The sequence below is a fragment of the Rattus norvegicus genome, chromosome 16 (assembly GCF_021556685.1).
Source record: "Rattus norvegicus strain SHRSP/BbbUtx chromosome 16, alternate assembly SHRSP_T2T, whole genome shotgun sequence".
In the NCBI taxonomy this organism is placed as follows: domain Eukaryota; kingdom Metazoa; phylum Chordata; class Mammalia; order Rodentia; family Muridae; genus Rattus; species Rattus norvegicus.
In genome coordinates, this window is record NC_141549.1 from 14,181,745 (window position 1) to 14,203,954 (window position 22,210).

The 22,210-nt window shown below is 44.5% G+C and overlaps 3 pseudogenes; all 3 read left to right on the forward strand.

The window, feature by feature from the left end:
* The first annotated feature begins 532 nt into the window (after nt 1-532).
* Nucleotides 533-2,298, forward strand: Eloa-ps3 (elongin A, pseudogene 3; annotated as a pseudogene).
* A 6,141-nt stretch (nt 2,299-8,439) lies between these two features.
* On the forward strand, nt 8,440-10,226 carry Eloa-ps1 (elongin A, pseudogene 1; annotated as a pseudogene).
* A 3,459-nt stretch (nt 10,227-13,685) lies between these two features.
* Nucleotides 13,686-15,445, forward strand: Eloa2l1 (elongin A2 like 1; annotated as a pseudogene).
* The last annotated feature ends 6,765 nt before the right edge of the window (nt 15,446-22,210 follow it).

The window sequence follows — 22,210 nt, forward strand, 5'->3', positions numbered from 1 at the left end:
TGTATGTAGGATTGGTAAAGATCTTCTCCCAAACTGTTGGCTGCTGTTTGGTCTTAATGACAGTGTCCTTTGCTTGCAGAGACTTTGAATTGATATGAGGTCCCGTTGGTCTATTCTTGATCATAGAGCAGAAGCCATTGGTGTTTTATTCAGTATACTTTCCGTGTGCCCATGTATTCGACCCTCCCCATAGTTTTTCTTCGATTACTTTGATTCAATCTGGTCTTATGTGTATGACCTTGACCTACTTAGACTGCCACTTTGAACAAGGCTCTAGGAATGCATCTATTTGCATAATGGACCAGTCAGTAACTGACGTAGTGAGGAGGAGGTGTGGCCCAGGTTCCACCTGCCAGCCTAAGGTATAAAATGGCAAATCAAAGAGAGGAAAGGAGCACTAGGCGGTTGGCCTCTCTCTGAACTTGTGGACTGCTCAGGACAGCACACAGCTCACTAGAGGCAGGGCACGGACGAGTTGGGTCGAGTGTGCTGATCGAACCAAGAGTGTCCCTTCGTGTCCTTGGCAGTGGACATGGAACCAGGCTCTCAGGCAGGCGCCCTGCAGGAGATCCTGGACTGTCTGTGTCGAGAGAGCGACCCAGGAAAGATCTACAAAACACTGAAGAAACTGTCTTCTGTGCCTATCCTGTGCGACAGCCTGGCAGAGATTGGCTTCAGAAAGACCATAAAGACGTTGAAGAATCAGCAGCTCCTGCTCCCCTTTGTTAAGGACCTAGTAGACAAGTGGTCACCGGGGTTCGTGCTGGGACCCCAACAAGAGCTAGACTCCCTGGACTTTGGATTGCTGAGGAGCCACAGGACAGCGCATCAGAGCACTGGTCTAGAAGAGACAAACCAGGAGCAAATATTCCAGGTAAGCCGAGTTGCTTGGGGACAGGTATTTTTTGGGCTCAGCAAATGCTACCCAGGCTGGATCCATTGCCTGAGCCCTAGCTGCAAATCCAACAGAGATTTTCACCCACAGACGCCCAGGAGTCCAAGCCTGGATCCAGCAGAAAACAGGAGCTCTGAGCAGCAGCCAGCTGTCCGGGACCCAGGGCAGGTAGGAATCCAGGGTGCGAGCTTTGAGGAGCCTTTGAGCATGAGGGGCCTTTGAGCATGAGGGAGCCAAGCCTCTCTCCAGAAAGCCAGGGCCTGTGTCAGAGAAACACAAGTGGCTTGTGATTGGGGGGCAAAGAAACAACACTCATCAGGCCCCCGGGAGTGGGAGGAAGCCACTGGGACAGGTTGGGTGTTGGATTGCCTCATTTCTGAATGCTGATCTCCTTCTACAGGTCCCACCACCATGCAAGAGGAAGAGTGAACTCCCTTGGCTTGAGGAAGCTCGGAGGCCTCCCGCAAAGATTCGTCGAGGTGATTCTCAAGTATCCAAGGTCCAGAGTCCCATGGCTGACTGTGCTAGCCCAGACTCTCGGTGCAGTGGTAAAACCTGCCTTGCTGTGGATGGTGTCCCGCAGCCTTCTTCCTCTCAGCTGGATGGAGAAGCGTCACCTAGGGGCTGGTATCTCAGAAAGAACAACAAAACGCCAGTCTATTCAGGTTGTCTTCCAGCAGACTCTTGTCCTCAGGAATCCCACCCAGGGCTCCTTGGGAAGCCCTCGGCTGGCATCAGGTATGCTAGTCTCGGACAATCGGCCCAAGAAGAAACTGAGCCTGGGCAGTCCAAGGAGAAGACACATTGCCAGACGCAGACTAGCAAGCAAAGACCGAGCTTGACTAAGCCCTCTGCACACCTGTGTCTTCAGGAGTCCCAAGAGGAGAGGCTGCAGGCCCTCAGAGCCCGCATCCAAAGCTCAATGGCCAAGAGGCTGCAAGGGAGACAGACAACCATGATCTCCTTCCATACCCAGCACAAGAGCCCAGGTCAACAAGGGGAGCTTGGACCCAGAAGGGGTGATACAGTACCAACTTCCCACAGTCTTCCTGAGGCACCTGCCCATCCAGGATCCCAGAAGCTTTCCTGCCTGCCCTCTGGAGCAAAAGGCCCCAAAAAGGCGCCAGCTAAGAGACCTGCTCCACTCATGGCCAAGGCACTCAGGGACTACAGCCGTAGGTTCTACACAAACTGAATGGCTGATGCTCTCCACAGTCACAATATCTGCCACTCCTGGGACTGGGAAGGACTGGGCATACACTCTATCTCCTGGAAGAACTGGCACAGAACACACTGTGGTTGTCAAGCTCCAGACACACTCCACAGCACCCTTTTCTGGAGTTTTCACTGTGCCCCTGGACAAGATTTTCCAACCTTAACCCTTGTCCCATGGCAAGTTGTAAATCATGCTCCAAAGTAAATAAATATCTACCTCCCCCTTTATTCAGTGTGTTGGTGTTTACATGTCTTGAGAATGATGGCTACAGATTAATGTAGATATTGCATTTCAGTTGGATAAATGGACTCACTCTGTACAGAGAGTTCCACAAAGGTACCTTTATGTTATCATACCATCCAATATGTCTTAGAGTCATACTTAGTCATGTATGTAAATACGAGTTGAAATCTCCGTGGAAGACTAGCCCTCAGTTCCCACAATCTAGATGATTTAGTGAATCTGAGAGATATTAAAGGTAAAAACAAAACAAAATAAAATGAAACCAGTCTAAATTGTGTGATTGTGTCTGTGTGTTAGTGTGTGTTATTCTGTGGGTGTGTGTGTGTGTGTGTTTCCCCGCGTGTTGTTGTGTGTGTCTTGTTCGGTTTGTGTTTTTTTTTCCCATGCTATCTCGCCAGCAAGAACATGTGGGGACCCTCGAATCCTTCTGCATCAAAAATGTTTATTGTAGCTTAAATGAGGGCCCGGGGCGACAGCATGGCGCGGCTTATATACACCCTAGCAGGGCGCTTCCACACCTGTTTGGTCGCTTACCCATGATCTCATAGGCACCCTTCTGAGTGGGCAAAGACCTGGCACGAGGGCACTCTTGCACATGCACACACAGTTAACTTCCTGAAAGTACGTCAGTTTGCCCAGAAGGAGCCAGTGCCATCTTGTTATGGCAAAAGCTATCCCACCTTTCTACGTGGCGCACAGTGGAAGCCAGCTCCGTCTTGTGGTGGCCAATGTTATTGTGGCTCTCCACATTCCCCCCCTTATTGTTTTACTAATATGAGGCTGGTCTAGGTCCCTGCAGTTAAGTCCATCTGCTCTGGCTCCTGTCTTAGTTCGTTCCTCTGTGTCACAGCCTTATCCGTAGAAGGGTAACCCTATCGCCACTGGGCCCCATGTCTTAGATTGGTCTGTGCATGAGGAAAGTTGCCCATCCTTAGATACCGCAGTGCTGTGTGACAATAACTGTTAATGACCTAGGGCGAACTCAAAAAAGAGGCCAGCCAGAAAATGAGTTAGTGGGGAAATCATGATCACTCTATCGCGTGCAATGAGGAAACCTCAGCGATGTAGAAGGGCTGATCAAAGAATCTTTGAGTCTCTCTCATCCCAGTGTAATGGATCCACAGATCCATGGGGTGCAAGAGCAGAGAACTCAGATACCGACTAATTCCTGAGCATAGATAACCAAATTTCAGGGGAGGCTCCTTGTTCAATGGCCACAAGTGCTTGAGTGATAACGACCTTGTCACCGTTCTGTTGAGATCTGAGTTTACAAACCAACCATAGCATGAACACTAATCCACAGCATAGGGCTGCACCAAACAGAGCCACTCCCGATAAGTAGTGGGCACCTCATCAGGTTTTCCTCAGCTGCTACCACCAAGGGCCATAGTCAAGCCACTCCTATAATAAAATTTAGAAATCCCAATTGTCTGCAACTACTCCAGAAAGTTTACCCACTGTACTGGCCTAACAATATATTGGGGGAGAGTAACTCTAGAAACTGTAGACACAATGGCTGTAGCAGTAATGGCTGCTACAATAGCAGGGAAAGTAACAAGGTCTTTCCCTTAGGATCAGCCATTCTTTTCTGGAACAACCAGCAGGCAATGGAACCATGTCTGAGATCTGCATAACCAAGGCAGAGTTCCCCAGTCCACAGCAGCTTCACACAGGTGGCATTCCTGTGAAGCTATAGACTGCAAAATGACAACACCAGTTAAGGCTGCAAGAGTCACCTGGGGAATGAGGGGGGCAGCAACGGCTGGTGTCCAGTCTTCTCCAGCAAGCAGCAGTGCACAGAGGGTCAGAGAGCAGGCCACAGTGGGACGGGACACACGCAGCGGTAACACTGACTGCAGCAACGCAAAAATCTCTATGATGACAAAAGATGAGGGGGAATCTTCCATCTTCCTTCCAGGGCAGAGGAATGACTCTAGGGACCTGAACCACGAGAGCTGAATCTTCATGCTCCCAGGATCAGCAAGTCTCAGCAACCACCTCTGGCAACTGGCATACTCTTGTAGAATCCTGTAGAAAAAACACAAAGATTCCCTCTTCCCCATAAAAATATCTGAACAGGATCATGCCAATACATGAATCTTTCTATTTCACCTAGCCAGAAGTATGCCTACTTGTAGGGTGCGATAAACACTCAAGGGTTCCTTGCTATCCAAATTTTAAAATTGGAAATAAAAAGAGTATTGTTAAATAATTGTATAGCATACAGAGCATACAGGGATAACTCCCACCCCCCTCTTTTTTTCACATTTTGATCATCCGTCTTGTGTTTCATGTGTTCTATGCATCTAGGGTAATTCAAGCTTTTGGGCTAATAGCCACTTATCAATGAGTGCATATCATGTGTGTTTTTCTGTGATTGGGTTACCTACCTCAGGATGATATTTTCCAGTTTCAACCATTTGTCTATGAATTTCATAAAGGTATTGTTTTTGATAGCTGAGTAATATTCCATTGTGTAGATGTACCACATTTTCTGTATCCATTCCTCTGTTGAAGAGCATCTGTGTTCTTTCCAGCTACTGGCTATTAAATTAGGCTGCTATGAACATAGTGGAGCACATGTCTTTTTATATGTAGTCCTTCTTCTTAAGGTTCTTGTATTCTGTGGACAATCCAAGCAACTCCAAGCTTTGTTCTACTATCCATTTCTAAGGGAGTGAAGAGTATGTTTTGTTGTGTTTTTTGTTGTGGTGTAAAAGATATTGCAGGTGAAATGAAAAAATATTACTAGACTAAAGTTTTTGATTATGTCTGTGCTTGTGTGTGTGTGTGTGTTTGTTCGTGTGTGTGTGTGTGTTTGTGTGTGTTTGTGTGTGTTTGTGTGATAGAGCTATGTGTATCTGTGGGATAAATTAGATGAGATATACCCAAGTAAACCTATGGGCAGAGAATGATAGAACTAGACAGAAAGGAATATCATCCACAAATTAAAACCAGAATAAATTATACATCGGAAAATGTGTACTTGTGAGTGTTTTTCTATGTGTTCATAAGAGTGTGTGTGTGTGTGTGTGTGTATGTGTGTGTGTGTGTGTGTGTGTGTGTGTGTGTGTGTGTTTCCCCGGGTGTGGGTGTGTGTGTCTTGTTAGGTGTGTGTTTGTGTTCGTGTATGGTTAGAGTTATGATTATTTTAGTGAAATGCACAAGAGGCATGAAAACACACAGAGATGAGAGTAAGAAGAAAGAAGATACAGAAAGAGATAACCTGCATGTCCAGATGAGGAGCAAAGTGGGCCAAAGTTTGCCGATTTTCTCTCCTATTTTGGGAAGTGCACTGGTACACTGACAACCACCCTTACTCCATACCTGTGATAATGCTTTGGATCCAAGGTCATGTGAACAAAAGCCATGGAGAAAACCAGGTACGTGTCTACCTATTGAGAAAAGAAGTATTGAGTAGTCACAGGGAGTTTCAAAAAGGAGATAAACATTCATAGTGAAGAAAAAAGAGACAGACCTAAAGTGGCAGAGAGGCAAGCAGAAGGAGATTCAATCAAAATGAAGGGCAATCTCCTGACAACCCAGCAAGTGGAGACACAGGTGGCCAATGTCAAAATGGAAATGCAAAGGTGTGGCTTGGCTTTTGGTCTTTGTACCTGTGGGGAAAGCCATGGCCAGGAGATGTGGGGAGAAGGAAGGTATTAGAAGACAAGAGAGGCTTGCAGCACTTTGTTGCTTAACAAAGTTGGCCTACACAGGAAAAATCCTTGCCCTATGAAGGCTCAAATAGCTTTGTCAAAATGCTTCCATGACGTTTTGCATTGTGCAGAAAAGTGTGAGGAAAGTAGACTGCATCCTGTTGTTGTTCTGTTTTTATTGTAGTTGTTCCTTTCTAACCTTTACCTTCTTTTATTCCATCCTTCCTTTGTAACTTCTTTCTTCATTCCATCTTTCTTTTCTTCTTTTAATGCTCCCTTTCTGTTCCTTTTTTTTACTTACTTCTATCATTTCTTCTTTCCTTCTGTTTTTATTTCTTTTTCTATCTTGTGTTGGTTCGTTTTATTTAATCATTTTTATTGGATATGCTATATATCCATTTCAAATATTATCCATTTCTGCCTTTTTTTTCAAATAAGACCCCTATCCATTTTGTCTTCCTTTTGTTCTAGCGAGGTGGGTGCCTGCCCATCCAACCATGCTTTCCCATTTTCCTACACGGAGTTTTCCAGTTTTCCCATCTTAGTTAGGGTTTTTATTCCCACACAAACATCATGACCAAGAAGCAAGTTGGGGAGGAAAGGGTTTATTCAGCACCAAAGAAGTCAAGACTCGAACTCAAGCAGGTCAGAAAGCAGAAGCTGATACTGAGGCCCTGGCGGCAGGTTTGTTACTGACTTAGGTCCCCTAACTTACTCAGCTTGCTCTCTTAGGGAAGCTAAGACTAACACCCCAGGGATGATACCACTCAGACTGAGCTGTGTCCTCCTTTGTTGTTCCTAGTTGCTGAAATGCCTTACACCTGTGTCTCATGAGGCATTTCCTCAACTGGGTCTCTGTTCTCTGGGATAATGCCAGCTTATGTCAGTTGGACACACACAATTTTTCAATAAACCTCCTAATAAATTATTGGTTCCCCCTTCTAAAAGCACTGAAACATCCTCACTTTGGTAGTCCTTCCTCTTAAGGTTCTAGTATTGTATGGACTATATCCTGGCTACTCCAAGCTTGGTCTGCTATCCATTTCTAAGGGAGTGAAGAGTATGTTTTGTTGTGGTTGTTATTGAGGTTATTGTTGGTTTGTTTCTATTGGTTTTTGCTTTTGTTTTGTTTTGTTTCGTTTTCTATTGTTTTATTTGTGTGTTTGTGCGTGTGTTTGGTTTACCTCCCTGAGGATAATTTCTTGTTCCATCCTTTTGCACTAGATTGTCATGATTTGCTTTCTGTTAGTAGCATAGTAATTATTCAATTTTGAATATATCCCACATTTTCTTTATCCCTTCCTCTGTTGATGGACACCTGATATCTTTCCAGCTTCTGGGTATTCTAATCAATGCTGCTATGAACATAGTGGATCAAATGTCCATTGCAAAGTTTGGAGCATCATCTCGGTGTATTCTAGGATTGGTATAGCTTGGGCCTCAGGTAATTCAACCTCTAATTTTCTGAGGAAACTCCCAACTGATTTCCAGAGTGGTTGTTCCAGCTTAGAGAGCCACTTATTTTAGAGGTGTGTCTAGGCTTCTCCACATCCTCACCAGCAACTGTTATAATCTGAGTTTTTGATCTCAGCCATTCTGACTGCCCTCTTACGGAATCTCCGTGGTCTTTTCTTTCTTTTCTCTTGTTTTTTTTTTTAATTTTATTTTATTATTATTATTATTATTATTATTATTATTATTATTTTTGGAGATCTGCATTTCCCTGATGCCTAAGGATGTTGCACATATCTGTAGGTTCTTCTCAGCCATTAGATGTTCCTCAGATGAGAATTCTTGTTTAGCTCTGCACCCCATTTTAAAGAGAGTTATTTAATTCTCTGGAGTGTAACTATTTGAGTTCTTTGAATCTTTTGGATATAGGGCATCTATTGCATGTAGGATTGGTAAAGATCTTCTCCCAAACTGTTGGCTGCTGTTTGGTCTTAATGACAGTGTCCTTTGCTTGCAGAGACTTTGAATTGATATGAGGTCCCATTGGTCTATTCTTGATCATAGAGCAGAAGCCATTGGTGTTTTATTCAGTATACTTTCCGTGTGCCCATGTATTCGACCCTCCCCACAGTTTTTCTTCGATTACTTTGATTCAATCTGGTCTTATGTGTATGACCTTGACCTACTTAGACTGCCACTTTGAACAAGGCTCTAGGAATGCATCTATTTGCATAATGGACCAGTCAGTAACTGACGTAGTGAGGAGGAGGTGTGGCCCAGGTTCCACCTGCCAGCCTAAGGTATAAAATGGCAAATCAAAGAGAGGAAAGGAGCACTAGGCGGTTGGCCTCTCTCTGAACTTGTGGTCTGCTCAGGACAGCACACAGCTAGCTCACTAGACGCAGGGCACGGACGAGTTGGGTCGAGTGTGCTGATCGAACCAAGAGTGTCCCTTCGTGTCCTTGGCAGTGGACATGGAACCAGGCTCTCAGGCAGGCGCCCTGCAGGAGATCCTGGACTGTCTGTGTCGAGAGAGCGACCCAGGAAAGATCTACAAAACACTGAAGAAACTGTCTTCTGTGCCTATCCTGTGCGACAGCCTGGCAGAGATTGGCTTCAGAAAGACCATAAAGACGTTGAAGAATCAGAAGCTCCTGCTCCGCTTTGTTAAGGACCTAGTAGACAAGTGGTCACCGGGGTTCGTGCTGGGACCCCAACAAGAGCAAGACTCCCTGGACTTTGGATTACTGAGGAGCCACAGGACAGCGCATCAGAGCACTAGTCTAGAAGAGACAAAACAGGAGCAAATCTTCCAGGTAAGCCGAGTTGCTGGGGGACAGGTATTTTTTGGGCTCAGCAAATGCAACCCAGGCTGGATCCATTGCCTGAGCCCTAGCTGCAAATCCAACAGAGATTTTCACCCACAGACGCCCAGGAGTCCAAGCCTGGATCCAGCAGAAAACAGGAGCTCTGAGCAGCAGCCAGCTGTCCAGGACCCAGGGCAGGTAGGAATCCAGGGTGCGAGCTTTGAGGAGCCTTTGAGCATGAGGGGCCTTTGAGCATGAGGGAGCCAAGCCTCTCTCCAGAAAGCCAGGGCCTCTGTCAGAGAAACACAAGTGGCTTGTGATTGGGGGGCAAAGAAACTACACTCATCAGGCCCCCGGGAGTGGGAGGAAGCCACTGGGACAGGTTGGGTGTTGGATTGCCTCAATTCTGAATGCTGATCTCCTTCTACAGGTCCCACCACCATGCAAGAGGAAGAGTGAACTCCCCTGGCTTGAGGAAGCTCGGAGGCCTCCCGCAAAGATTCGTCGAGGTGATTCTCAAGTATTCAAGGTCCAGAGTCCCATGGCTGACTGTGCTAGCCCAGACTCTCGGTGCAGTGGTAACACCTGCCTTGCTGTGGATGGTGTCCCGCAGCCTTCTTCCTCTCAGCTGGATGGAGAAGCGTCACCTATGGGCTGGTATCTCAGAAAGAACAACAAAACGCCAGTCTATTCAGGTTGTCTTCCAGCAGACTCTTGTCCTCAGGAATCCCACCCAGGGCTCCTTGGGAAGCCCTCGGCTGGCATCAGGAATGCTAGTCTCGGACAATCGGCCCAAGAAGAAACTGAGCCTGGGCAGTCCAAGGAGAAGACACAGTGCCAGACGCAGACTAGCAAGCAAAGACCGAGCTTGACTAAGCCCTCTGCACACCTGTGTCTTCAGGAGTCCCAAGAGGAGAGGCTGCAGGCCCTCAGAGCCCGCATCCAAAGCTCAATGGCCAAGAGGCTGCAAGGGAGACAGACAACCATGATCTCCTTCCATACCCAGCACAAGAGCCCAGGTCAACAAGGGGAGCTTGGACCCAGAAGGGGTGATACAGTACCAACTTCCCACAGTCTTCCTGAGGCACCTGCCCATCCAGGATCCCAGAAGCTTTCCTGCCTGCCCTCTGGAGCAAAAGGCCCCAAAAAGGCGCCAGCTAAGAGACCTGCTCCACTCATGGCCAAGGCACTCAGGGACTACAGCCGTAGGTTCTACACAAACTGAATGGCTGATGCTCTCCACAGTCACAATACCTGCCACTCCTGGGACTGGGAAGGACTGGGCATACACTCTTTCTCCTGGAAGAACTGGCACAGAACACACTGTGGTTGTCAAGCTCCAGACACACTCCACAGCACCCTTTTCTGGAGCTTTCACTGTGCCTCTGGACAAGATTTTCCAACCTGAAACCTTGTCCCATGGCAAGTTGTACATCATGCTCCAAAGTAAATAAATATCTACCTCCCCCTTTATTCAGTGTGTTGGTGTTTACATGTCTTGAGAATGATGGCTACAGATTAATGTAGATATTGCATTTCAGTTGGATAAATGGACTCACTGTGTACAGAGAGTTCCACAAAGGTACATTTATGTTATCATACCATCCAATATGTCTTAGAGTCATACTTAGTCATGTATGTAAATACGAGTTGAAATCTCCGTGGAAGACTAGCCCTCAGTTCCCACAATCTAGATGATTTAGTGAATCTCAGAGATATTAAAGGTAAAAACAAAACAAAATAAAATGAAATCAGTCTAAATTGAGTGATTGTGTCTGTGGGTTAGTGTGTGGGTTAGTGTGTGTGTTTGTGTGTGTGTGTGTGTGTGTGTGTGTGTGTGTGTGTGTGTGTGTGTGTGTTTCCCCGTCTGTGGGTGTGTGTGTCTTGTTAGGTGTGTGTTTGTGTTCGTTTATATGTTAGATTTATGATTATTTTAGTGAAAATGCACAAGAGGCATGAAAACGCACACAGATGAGAGTAAGAAGAAAGAAGATACAGAAAGAGATAACCTGCATGTCCAGATGCGGAGCAAAGTGGGCCAAAGTTTGCCGATTTTCTCTCCTATTAGGGGAAGTGCACTGGTACACGGACACCCAGCCTTAGTCCATACCTGTGATAGTGCTTTGGATCCAAGGTCATGTGAACAAAAGCCATGGAGAAAACCAGGTACGTGTCTACCTATTGAGAAAAGAAGTATTGAGTAGTCACAGGGAGTTTCAAAAAGGAGATAAACATTCATAGAGAAGAAAAAAGAGACAGACCTAAAGTGGCAGAGAGGCAAGCAGAAGGAGATTCAATCAAAATGAAGGGCAATCTCCTGACAACCCAGCAAGTGGAGACACAGGTGGCCAATGTCAAAATGGAAATGCAAAGGTGTGGCTTGGCTTTTGGTCTTTGTACCTGTGGGGAAAGCCATGGCCAGGAGAGGTGGGGAGAAGGAAGGTATTAGAAGACAAGAGAGGCTTGCAGCACTTTGTTGCTTAAGAAAGTTGGCCTCCACAGAAAAAATCCTTGCCCTATGAAGGCTCAAATAGCTTTGTCAAAAGGCTTCCATGACGTTTTGCATTGTGCAGAAAAGCGTGAGGAGAGTAGACTGCATCCTGTTGTTGTTCTGTTTGTTATACTAGTTGTTCCTTTCTAACCTTTTCCTTCTTCTATTCCATCCTTCCTTTGTAACTTCTTTCTTCATTCCATCTTTCTTTTCTTCTTTTAATGGTCTCTTTCTGTTCCTTTTTTTTACTTATTTCTATCATTTCTTCTTTCCTTCTCTTTTTATTTCTTTTTCTATCTTGTGTTGGTTCGTTTTATTAAATCATTTTTATTGGATATATTATATATCCATTTCAAATATTATCCAGTTCTGCCTTTTTTTTTTTTTCAAATAAGTCCCCTATCCATTTTGTCTTCCTTTTGTTCTAGCGAGGTGGGCGCCTGCCCATCCAACCATGCTTTCCCATTTCCCTACAGGGAGTTTTCCAGTTTTCCCATCTTAGTTAGGGTTTTTATTCCCACACAAACATCATGACCAAGAAGCAAGTTGGGGAGGAAAGGGTTTATTCAGCACCAAAGGAAGTCAAGACTCGAACTCAAGCAGGTCAGAAAGCAGAAGCTGATACTGAGGCCCTGGCGGCAGGTTTGTTACTGACTTATGGCCCCTAACTTACTCAGCTTGCTATCTTAGGGAAGAAAGACTAACACCCCAGGGATGATACCACTCACACTGAGCTGTGTCCTCCTTTGTTGTTCCTAGTTGTTGAAATGCCTTACACCTGTGTCTCATGAGGCATTTCCTCAACTGGGTCTCTGTTCTCTGGGATAATGCCAGCTTATGTCAGTTTGACACACACAATTTTTCACTACACCTCCTAATAAATTATTGGTTCCCACTTCTAAAAGCACGGAAACATCCTCACTTTGGTAGTCCTTCCTCTTAAGGTTCTAGTATTGTATGGACTATATCCTGGCTACTCCAAGCTTGGTCTGCTATCCATTTCTAAGGGAGTGAAGAGTATGTTTTGTTGTGGTTGTTATTGAGGTTATTGTAGGTTTGTTTCTATTGGTTTTTCCTTTTGTTTTGTTTTGTTTTGTTTCGTTTTCTTTTGTTTTATTTGTGTGTTTTTGCGTGTGTTTGGTTTACTTCCCTGAGGATCATTTCTTGTTCCATCAATTTGCACTAGATTGTCATGATTTGCTTTTTGTTAGTAGCATAGTAATTATTCAATTTTGAATATGCCCCACATTTTCTTTATCCCTTCCTCTGTTGATGGACACCTGATGTCTTTCCAGCTTCTGGGTATTCTAATCAATGCTGCTATGAACATAGTGGATCAAATGTCCATTGCAAAGTTTGGAGCATCTTCTCGGTGTATTCTAGGATTGGTATAGCTTGGGCCTCAGGTAATTCAATCTCTAATTTTCTGAGGAAACTCCCAACTGATTTCCAGAGTGGTTGTTCCAGCTTAGAGTGCCACTTATTTTAGAGGTGTGTCTAGGCTTCTCCACATCCTCACCAGCAACTGTTATACTCTGAGTTTTTGATCTCAGCCATTCTGACTGCCCTCTTACGGAATCTCCGTGGTCTTTTCTTTCTTTTCTCTTGGTTTTTTTTTTTTAATTTTATTTTATTATTATTATTATTATTATTCTTATTATTATTATTATTATTATTATTATTATTATTATTATTATTATTATTTTTGGAGATCTGCATTTCCCTGATGCCTAAGGATGTTGCACATATCTGTAGGTTCTTCTCAGCCATTAGATGTTCCTCAGATGAGAATTCTTGTTTAGCTCTGCACCCCATTTTAAAGAGAGTTATTTAATTCTCTGGAGTGTAACTATTTGAGTTCTTTGAATCTTTTGGATATAGGGCATCTATTGTATGTAGGATTGGTAAAGATCTTCTCCCAAACTGTTTTCTGCTGTTTGGTCTTAATGACAGTGTCCTTTGCTTGCAGAGACTTTGAATTGATATGAGGTCCCATTGGTCTATTCTTGATCATAGAGCAGAAGCCATTGGTGTTTTATTCAGTATACCTTCCGTGTGCCCATGTATTCGACCCTCCCCACAGTTTTTCTTCCATTACTTTGATTCAATCTGGTCTTATGTGTATGACCTTGACCTACTTAGACTGCCACTTTGAACAAGGCTCTAGGAATGCAGCTATTTGCATAATGGACCAGTCAGTAACTGACTTAGTGAGGAGGAGGTGTGGACCAGGTTCCACCTGCCAGCCTAAGGTATAAAATGGCAAATCAAAGAGAGGAAAGGAGCACTAGGCGGTTGGCCTCTCTCTGAACTTGTGGTCTGCTCAGGACAGCACACAGCTCACTAGAGGCAGGGCACGGACGAGTTGGGTCGAGTGTGCTGATCGAACCAATAGTGTCCCTTCGTGTCCTTGGCTGTGGACATGGAACCAGGCTCTCAGGCAGGCGCCCTGCAGGAGATCCTGGACTGTCTGTGTCGAGAGAGCGACCCAGGAAAGATCTACAAAACACTGAAGAAACTGTCTTCTGTGCCTATCCTGTGCGACAGCCTGGCAGAGATTGGCTTCAGAAAGACCATAAAGACGTTGAAGAATCAGCAGCTCCTGCTCCCCTTTGTTAAGGACCTAGTAGACAAGTGGTCACCGGGGTTCGTGCTTGGACCCCAACAAGAGCAAGACTCCCTGGACTTTGGATTGCTGAGGAGCCACAGGACAGCGCATCAGAGCACTGGTCTAGAAGAGACAAACCAGGAGCAAATATTCCAGGTAAGCCTAGTTGCTGGGGGACAGGTATTTTTTGGGCTCAGCAAATGCAACCCAGGCTGGATCCATTGCCTGAGCTGCAAATCCAACAGAGATTTTCACCCACAGACGCCCAGGAGTCCAAGCCTGGATCCAGCAGAAAACAGGAGCTCTGAGCAGCAGCCAGCTGTCCGGGACCCAGGGCAGGTAGGAATCCAGGGTGCGAGCTTTGAGGAGCCTTTGAGCATGAGGGGCCTTTGAGCTTGAGGGAGCCAAGCCTCTCTCCAGAAAGCCAGGGCCTGTGTCAGAGAAACACAAGTGGCTTGTGATTGGGGGGCAAAGAAACTACACTCATCAGGCCCCCGGGAGTGGGAGGAAGCCACTGGGACAGTTTGGGGGTTGGATTGCCTCAATTCTGAATGCTGATCTCCTTCTACAGGTCCCACCACCATGCAAGAGGAAGAGTGAACTCCCCTGGCTTGAGGAAGCTCGGAGGCCTCCCGCAAAGATTCTTCGAGGTGATTCTCAAGTATCCAAGGTCCAGAGTCCCATGGCTGACTGTGCTAGCCCAGACTCTCGTTGCAGTGGTAAAACCTGCCTTGCTGTGGATGGTGTCCCGCAGCCTTCTTCCTCTCAGCTGGATGGAGAAGCGTCACCTAGGGGCTGGTATCTCAGAAAGAACAACAAAACGCCAGTCTATTCAGGTTGTCTTCCAGCAGACTCTTGTCCTCAGGAATCCCACCCAGGGCTCCTTGGGAAGCCCCCGGCTGTCATCAGGAATGCTACTGTCGGACAATCGGTCAAAGAAGAAACTGAGCCTGGGCAGTCCAAGGAGAAGACACAGTGCCAGACGCAGACTAGCAAGCAAAGACCGAGCTTGACTAAGCCCTCTGCACACCTGTGTCTTCAGGAGTCCCAAGAGGAGAGGCTGCAGGCCCTCAGAGCCCGCATCCAAAGCTCAATGGCCAAGAGGCTGCAAGCGAGACAGACAACCATGATCTCCTTCCATACCCAGCACAAGAGCCCAGGTCAACAAGGGGAGCTTGGACCCAGAAGGGGTGATACAGTACCAACTTCCCACAGTCTTCCTGAGGCACCTGCCCATCCAGGATCCCAGAAGCTTTCCTGCCTGCCCTCTGGAGCAAAAGGCCCCAAAAAGGCGCCAGCTAAGAGACCTGCTCCACTCATGGCCAAGGCACTCAGGGACTACAGCCGTAGGTTCTACACAAACTGAATGGCTGATGCTCTCCACAGTCACAATACCTGCCACTCCTGGGACTGGGAAGGACTGGGCATACACTCTTTCTCCTGGAAGAACTGGCACAGAACACACTGTGGTTGTCAAGTTCCAGACACACTCCACTGCACCCTTTTCTGGAGTTTTCACTGTGCCTCTGGACAAGATTTTCCAACCTGAACCCTTGTCCCATGGCAAGTTGTAAATAATTCTCCAAAGTAAATAAATATCTACCTCCCGCTTTATTCAGTGTGTTGGTGTTTACATGTCTTGAGAATGATGGCTACAGATTAATGTAGATATTGCATTTCAGTTGGATAAATGGACTCACTCTGTACAGACAGTTCCACAAAGGTACCTTTATGTTATCATACCATCCAATATGTCTTAGAGTCATACTTATTCATGTATGTAAATACGAGTTGAAATCTCCGTGGAAGACTAGCCTTCAGTTCCCACGATCTAGATGATTTAGTGAATCTGAGAGATATTAAAGGTAAAAACAAAACAAAATAAAATGAAACCAGTCTAAATTGAGTGATTGTGTCTGTGTGTTAGTGTGTGTGTGTGTGTGTGTGTGTGTGTGTTTCCCCGCGTGTGGGTGTGTGTGTCTTGTTAGGTGTGTGTTTGTGTGTCCCGCGCTATGTTGCCAGCAAGAACATGTGGGGACCCTCGAATCCTTCTGCAGCAAAAATATTTATTTTAGCTTAAATGAGGGCCCGGGGCGCCAGCATGGTGCGGCTTATGTACACCCTAGCTGGGCGCATCAACACCTGTTTGGTCGCTTACCCAGGATCTCATCGACAGGCTCCTGAGTGGGCAAAGACCTGGCACGAGGGCACTCTTGCACATGCACACACAGTTAACTTCCTGAAAGGAAGTCAGTTGGCCCAACGGCGGCCAGCGCCATCTTGTTATGGCGAAAGCTATCCCGGCTTTCCACATGGGGCGCAGTGGAAGCCAGCTCCATCTTGTGGTGGCCAATGTTATTGGGGCTCTCCACATCCCCCTCTTATTGTTTTACTAATATGAGGCTGGTCTAAGTTCCTGCAGTTAAGTCCATCTGCTGTGGCTCCTGTCTTAGTTCGTTCCTCTGTGTCACAGCCTTATTCCTAGAAGGGTAACCCTATTGCCACTGGGCCCCACATCTTAGAATGGTCCGTGCATGAGGGAAGTTGCCCATCCTTGGATACCGAAGTGCTGTGTGACAGTAACTGTTAAATGACCTAGGGCGAACTCAAAAAAGAGGCCAGCCAGAAAATGAGTTAGTGGGGAAATCATGATCTCTCTATCACGTGCAATGAGGAAACCTCAGCGATGTAGAAGGGCTGATCAAAGAATCATTGAGTCTCTCTCATCCCAGTGTAATGGATCCACAGATCCATGGGGTGCAAGAGCAGAGAACTCAGATACGGACTAATTCCTGAGCATAGATAACCAAATTTCAGGGGAGGCCCCTTGTTCAATGGCCACAAGTGCTTGAGTGATAACGACCTTGTCACCTTTCTGTTGAGATCTGAGTTTACAAACCAACCATAGCATGAACACTAATCCACAGAATAGGGCTGCACCAAACAGTGCCATTCCCGATAAGTAGTGGGCACCTCATCTGGTTTTCCTCAGCTGCTACCACCAAGGGCCATAGTCAAGCCACTCCTATAATACAATTTAGAAATCCCAATTGTCTGCAACTACTCCAGAAAGTTTACCCACTGTACTTGCCTAACAATAGATTGGGGGAGGGTAACTCTAGACACTGTAGACACAGTGGCTGTAGCAGTAATGGCTGCTACAATAGCAGCGAAAGTAACAAGGTCTTTCCCTTAGGATCAGCCATTCTTTTCTGGAACAACCAGCAGGCAATGGAACCATGTCTGAGATCTGCATAACCAGGGCAGAGTTCCCCAGTCCACAGCAGCTTTACGCAGGTGGCATTCCTGTGAAGCTATAGACTGCAAAATGACAATACCAATTAAGGCAGCAAGAGTCACCAGGGGAATGAGGTGGGCAGCAACGGCTGGTGTCCAGTCTTCTCCAGCAAGCAGCAGTGCACAGAGGGTCAGAGAGCAGGCCACAGTGGGACGGGACACACGCAGTGGTAACACTGACTGCAGCTACGCCAAAATCTCTGTGATGACAAAAGATGAGGGGGAATCTTCCATCTTCCTCTCAGGGCAGAGGAATGACTCTAGGGACCTGAACTACGAGAGCTGAATCTTCATGCTCCCAGGATCAGCAAGTCTCAGCAACCACCTCTGGCAACTGGCATACTCTTGTAGCATCCTGTAGAAAAAACACAAAGATTCCCTCTTCCCCATAAAAATATCTGAACAGGATCATGCCAGTACGTGAATCTTTCTATTTCACCTAGCCAGAAGTATGCCTACTTGTAGGGTGCCATAAACACTCAAGGGTTCCTTGGCATCCAAATTTTAAAATTGGAAATAAAAGGAGTATTGTTAAATAATTGTATAGCATAAATAGCATACAGGGATAACTCCCCCCCCTTTTTTTTTCACATTTTGATCATCCGTCTTGAGTTTCATGTGTGCTATGCATCTAGGGTAATTCAAGCTTTTGGGCTAATAGCCACTTATCAATGAGTGCATATCATGTGTGTTTTTCTGTGATTGGGTTACCTCACTCAGGATGATATTTTCCAGTTTCAACCATTTGTCTATGAATTTCATAAAGGTATTGTTTTTGATAGCTGAGTAATATTCCATTGTGTAGATGTACCACATTTTCTGTATCCATTCCTCTGTTGAAGAGCATCTGGGTTCTTTCCAGCTTCTGGCTATTAATTTAGGCTGCTATGAACATAGTGGAACACATGTCTTTTTTATATGTAGTCCTTGTTCTTAAGGTTCTTGTATTCTGTGGACAATCCTAGCAACTCCAAGCTTTGTTCTACTATCCATTTCTAAGGGAGTGAAGAGTATGTTTTGTTGTGTTTTTTGTTGTGGTGTAAATGATATTGCAGGTGAAATGAAAAAATATTACTAGACTAAAGTTTTTGATTATGTCTGTGCTTGTGTGTTTGTGTGTGTGTGTGTGTGTGTGTGTGTGTGTGTGTGTGTGTTTGTGTGATAGAGCTATGTGTATCTGTGGGATAAATTGGACCAGATATACCCAAGTACACCTATGGGCAGAGAATGATAGAACAAGACAGAAAGGAATATCATCCACAAATTAAAACCAGAATAAATTATACATTGGAAAATGTGTACTTGTGAGTGTTTTTCTATGTATTCATAAGAGTGTGCGTGTGTGTGTGTTTGTGTGTGTGTGTGTGTGTGTGTGTGTGTGTGTGTGTGTTTTGGTGAATGTGTTTTTATGTGTGTGTCTCTGATAGTCATATTTTTGTGTGATAAAGAACAGGATGCATAGAAAAACACACAGAAATGAGTAAGAAAAGTGAAAGTGATAGCCAGTGAGAGGGAGAGATAATCTACATGTCCAGATGAGTACCAGTGTGGGCCATAGTTCTCAGAATTTCTCTCCTTTTAGTGCAAGTGCACTGGAATAGTGATACCCAGCTTTAGTCCATACCATTGATAGTGCTTGTTATCCATGGTCATATGAACAAAATCCATGGAGGAAACCTGGTGCATGTCTACCTATTTATAAAAGTGTATTGAGTAGTCACACAGAATTTGAAGAAGGAGACAAGCATTGATAGTGAGAAAAAGAAAGACAGACCTAAAAAGCCAGAGTGGTGATCAGAAGGAGACTCATTCAAAATGAAAGGCAATCTTGTGACAACCCTTCGTGTTGGCCTACACAGGAAAAGTTCTGGCCCAAGGAGGTTCAAATGGCTAAGTCACGAGGTTGCCTTGCCATTTTGAATTCTACAGAAGAATATCAGGAGAGTAGATTCTATCCTGTTTCCGTTGTGATTGTCTTTCTAGTTGTTTCTTTCTAAGTTTGTTTCCTTCTTCCTTTCCATTTTTCCTTTCAAACTTCCTTCCTTCCTTCCTTCCTTCCTTATTTCTTTCTATCTTTCTTTCTGCTTTCTTTCTTTACTTCTTCCTATCTTTTCTTTTTCCATTTTTCTTTCCATCTGTTTTCTTTTTCTTTTCTTCATGTGTTGGTTTGTTTTATTTAATTACTTTATTTTTTATTGGATATTTTTTACTTACATTTCAAATATTATCCCTTTCCAGGTTTTCTGCACATATTTTCCATTTTTTCTCCCTGCCCATCCAACCATGCTTTTGCACTTCCCTCCACTGAGATTTCCAGCATTTCCTGGTCATGGCAGGACAAAACCAACAACCAGTGGCAGCCAACAAGGCCATCCAATGCTAACTATGCATCTGGAGCCTTGGATCTGTCCATGTGTACTCTTTGGATGGTGGAATTTTCTCTGAGGGCTCTGATTGATTCTTATTGTTCTTATTGGGATTGTTTTACTCTCTTTCAGCTCCTTCCATCCTTTCTCTAACTCTTCATATGTGGGAACAGATCTCTCAGTGCAATGGTTGACTGCTAGCCTCCAACTCTGTAGTAGTCATGCTCTGGCAGAACCTCTCAGGGGACAGTTATATCAGGCTTCTGTCTGCATGCACCTCTTAGTATCAGCAACACTCTCTGTATTTTGTGGCTGTATATGTTTGGAATGGATAATGATCTGGTGCAATCTATGGATGACCTTTTCTTCAGGCTCTGCCCCAAAGTTTTTCTCTGTATTTCCTGCTATTGTCGCTAGGGTTTTTATTCCTGCACAAACATCATGACCCAGTATCAAATTGGTGAGGAAAGGGTTTATTCAGCTTACACTTGCACATTGCTGTTCAGCACCAAAGGAACTCAGGACTGGAACTCAAGCAGGTAAGGAAGCAGAAGCTGACACTGAGCCCACAGGGGAATATTTCTTACTGACTTGTTTCCCCTAGCTTACTCAGCTTGCTATCTTATATAACCCAAGACTACCGGACCAGGGAGGTACCACTCACAATGTGCTGTGTCCTCCTTTGTTGAAACTAGTTGAGAAAATGCCTTACATCTTTGTCTCATGAAGCATTTCCTCAAGTGAGGCTCCTTTTTCTTGGATAACTCCAGCTTATGTCACATTTACACATTAAAGTTGCCAGTACACCTCCTATTAATACTTATGTTCCCCCATCTAAAAGGACTGAAATATTTTCACTTTGGTCATCCTTCTTCTTGAGCTTCCTGTTTTCTCTGGACTGTATCCTGGCTCATCCAAACTTTTGTTCTAATGTCCATTTGTAAGGGAATGCATACTGTCTTTTCTTTGTTGTTCTTGTTGGTGTTATTGTTGTTGGTTTGCTTCTATTGATTTTTTTGGACAGTATCCAAAGTAACAAAATCAGGAATGAAATAGGAGACATAGTAACAGAAACCAAGAAAATCCAAAACATCATCAAATCCTACCACATAAGGCAATACTAAACAAAACTAGAAAATCTAGATGAAACAGAAGATTTCCTAGACAGATACCAGTTACCAAAGTTAAATCAGGATTAGATAATTATCTAAAAATTCCCATATCCCCTAAAGAAACAGAAGCAGTCCTTAAAAGACTCCCAAGTAAAAAAGTCCTGAACCAGACGGTTTTAGGGCAGAATTCTACCAGACCTTCAAAGGAAACCTAATACCAATACTCTTTAAGCTATTCCAAAAAAACATAGAAACAGAAGGTATAGTACCCATTTCATTCTATGACACAATAATTATACCTAAATCACCTAGACACTGAACAAGGAAAGAGAACTTCAGACCAATTTCATTCATCAATATGTGTTGGGAGCAATGCCCTTGAAGCCCTCCCTTGTTGATGTTAGAATTGAGTATGACTAGGTTCATGGAAAATCCCCAGCCAGCTGCTGAAGACTAATACAAATCTGGTGGTCAAGAAAATAATAATACGATAAAATTCCCCTGCTGACTAATAGATATGACAAACCTGTGACCTTTCTGACAATCTGTCAACATCAGCCGATCCCCTGACCCCTCTAATACTGTGTCCTTGGCTTATGTAAATGTTTCATACTTCCCCTCTCCCTCTGTTACCAATGTTATGGTATAAATTCAGCCTTGGGGAAAAATAAAATTGTCGCCTTGATCAGACTCTTGTCTTGGCATCCTTCTTCATGTCTCTTGTCCCCCATTCTCTTCCAGGTACCCTCAGACCTGTTGTTTACAAATATGGATGCAAAAATACTCAAAAACCTCACAAACTGAATCCCAGATTACATTAAAATGATCATCCATCCTGAATCAAGTAGGCTTCATTCCAGGGATGCAGGGATGGTTTAATATACAGAAATCCATCAACATAATGCTCTACATAAATAAGCTCAAGATAAAAAAGTCACACGATCATTTCATTAGATACTGAAAAAGAATTTGTAAAATTCAACACTCCTTCATGATAAAAGTTCAGGAATTTAATGCCCTTACATAAACATAGTAAAAGCAATATACAGTAAACCAGTAGCCAATATCAAAATAAAGGATGAGAAACTTGAAGCAAACCTAGTAAAATCAGGGATTAGGCAAGGCTGCCCATTCTTTCCCTACCTGTTCAATATAAGACTGGAAGTCTGAGCCAGAGCAATTGGATCACCAAAGGAAACCAAACAGATAAAAATTGAAAAGAAGAAGTCAAATTATCCCTATTTGCAGATGATACTATAGTATATGTAAGTGATTCCAAAAGCTCCACCAGAGAAAACAAAAAGTGGATATAAAACTAATGCATGCAAATCAGCAGCCTTCCTCTACTCAATGGATAAACAGGCTGAGAAACAGACTAAGGAAACTACACCCTTTGCAATTGTCACAAATATAATATACCTTGAAGTGATACTAACCAAGGAAGTGAAAGACCTGTATGACAAGAACTTACAGTCTCTGAAGAAATATATCTAAAATCTCAGAAGATGAAAAGAACTTTGATGCTCATGGTTTGGAAGTATTAATATTACAAAAGTGGCCATCT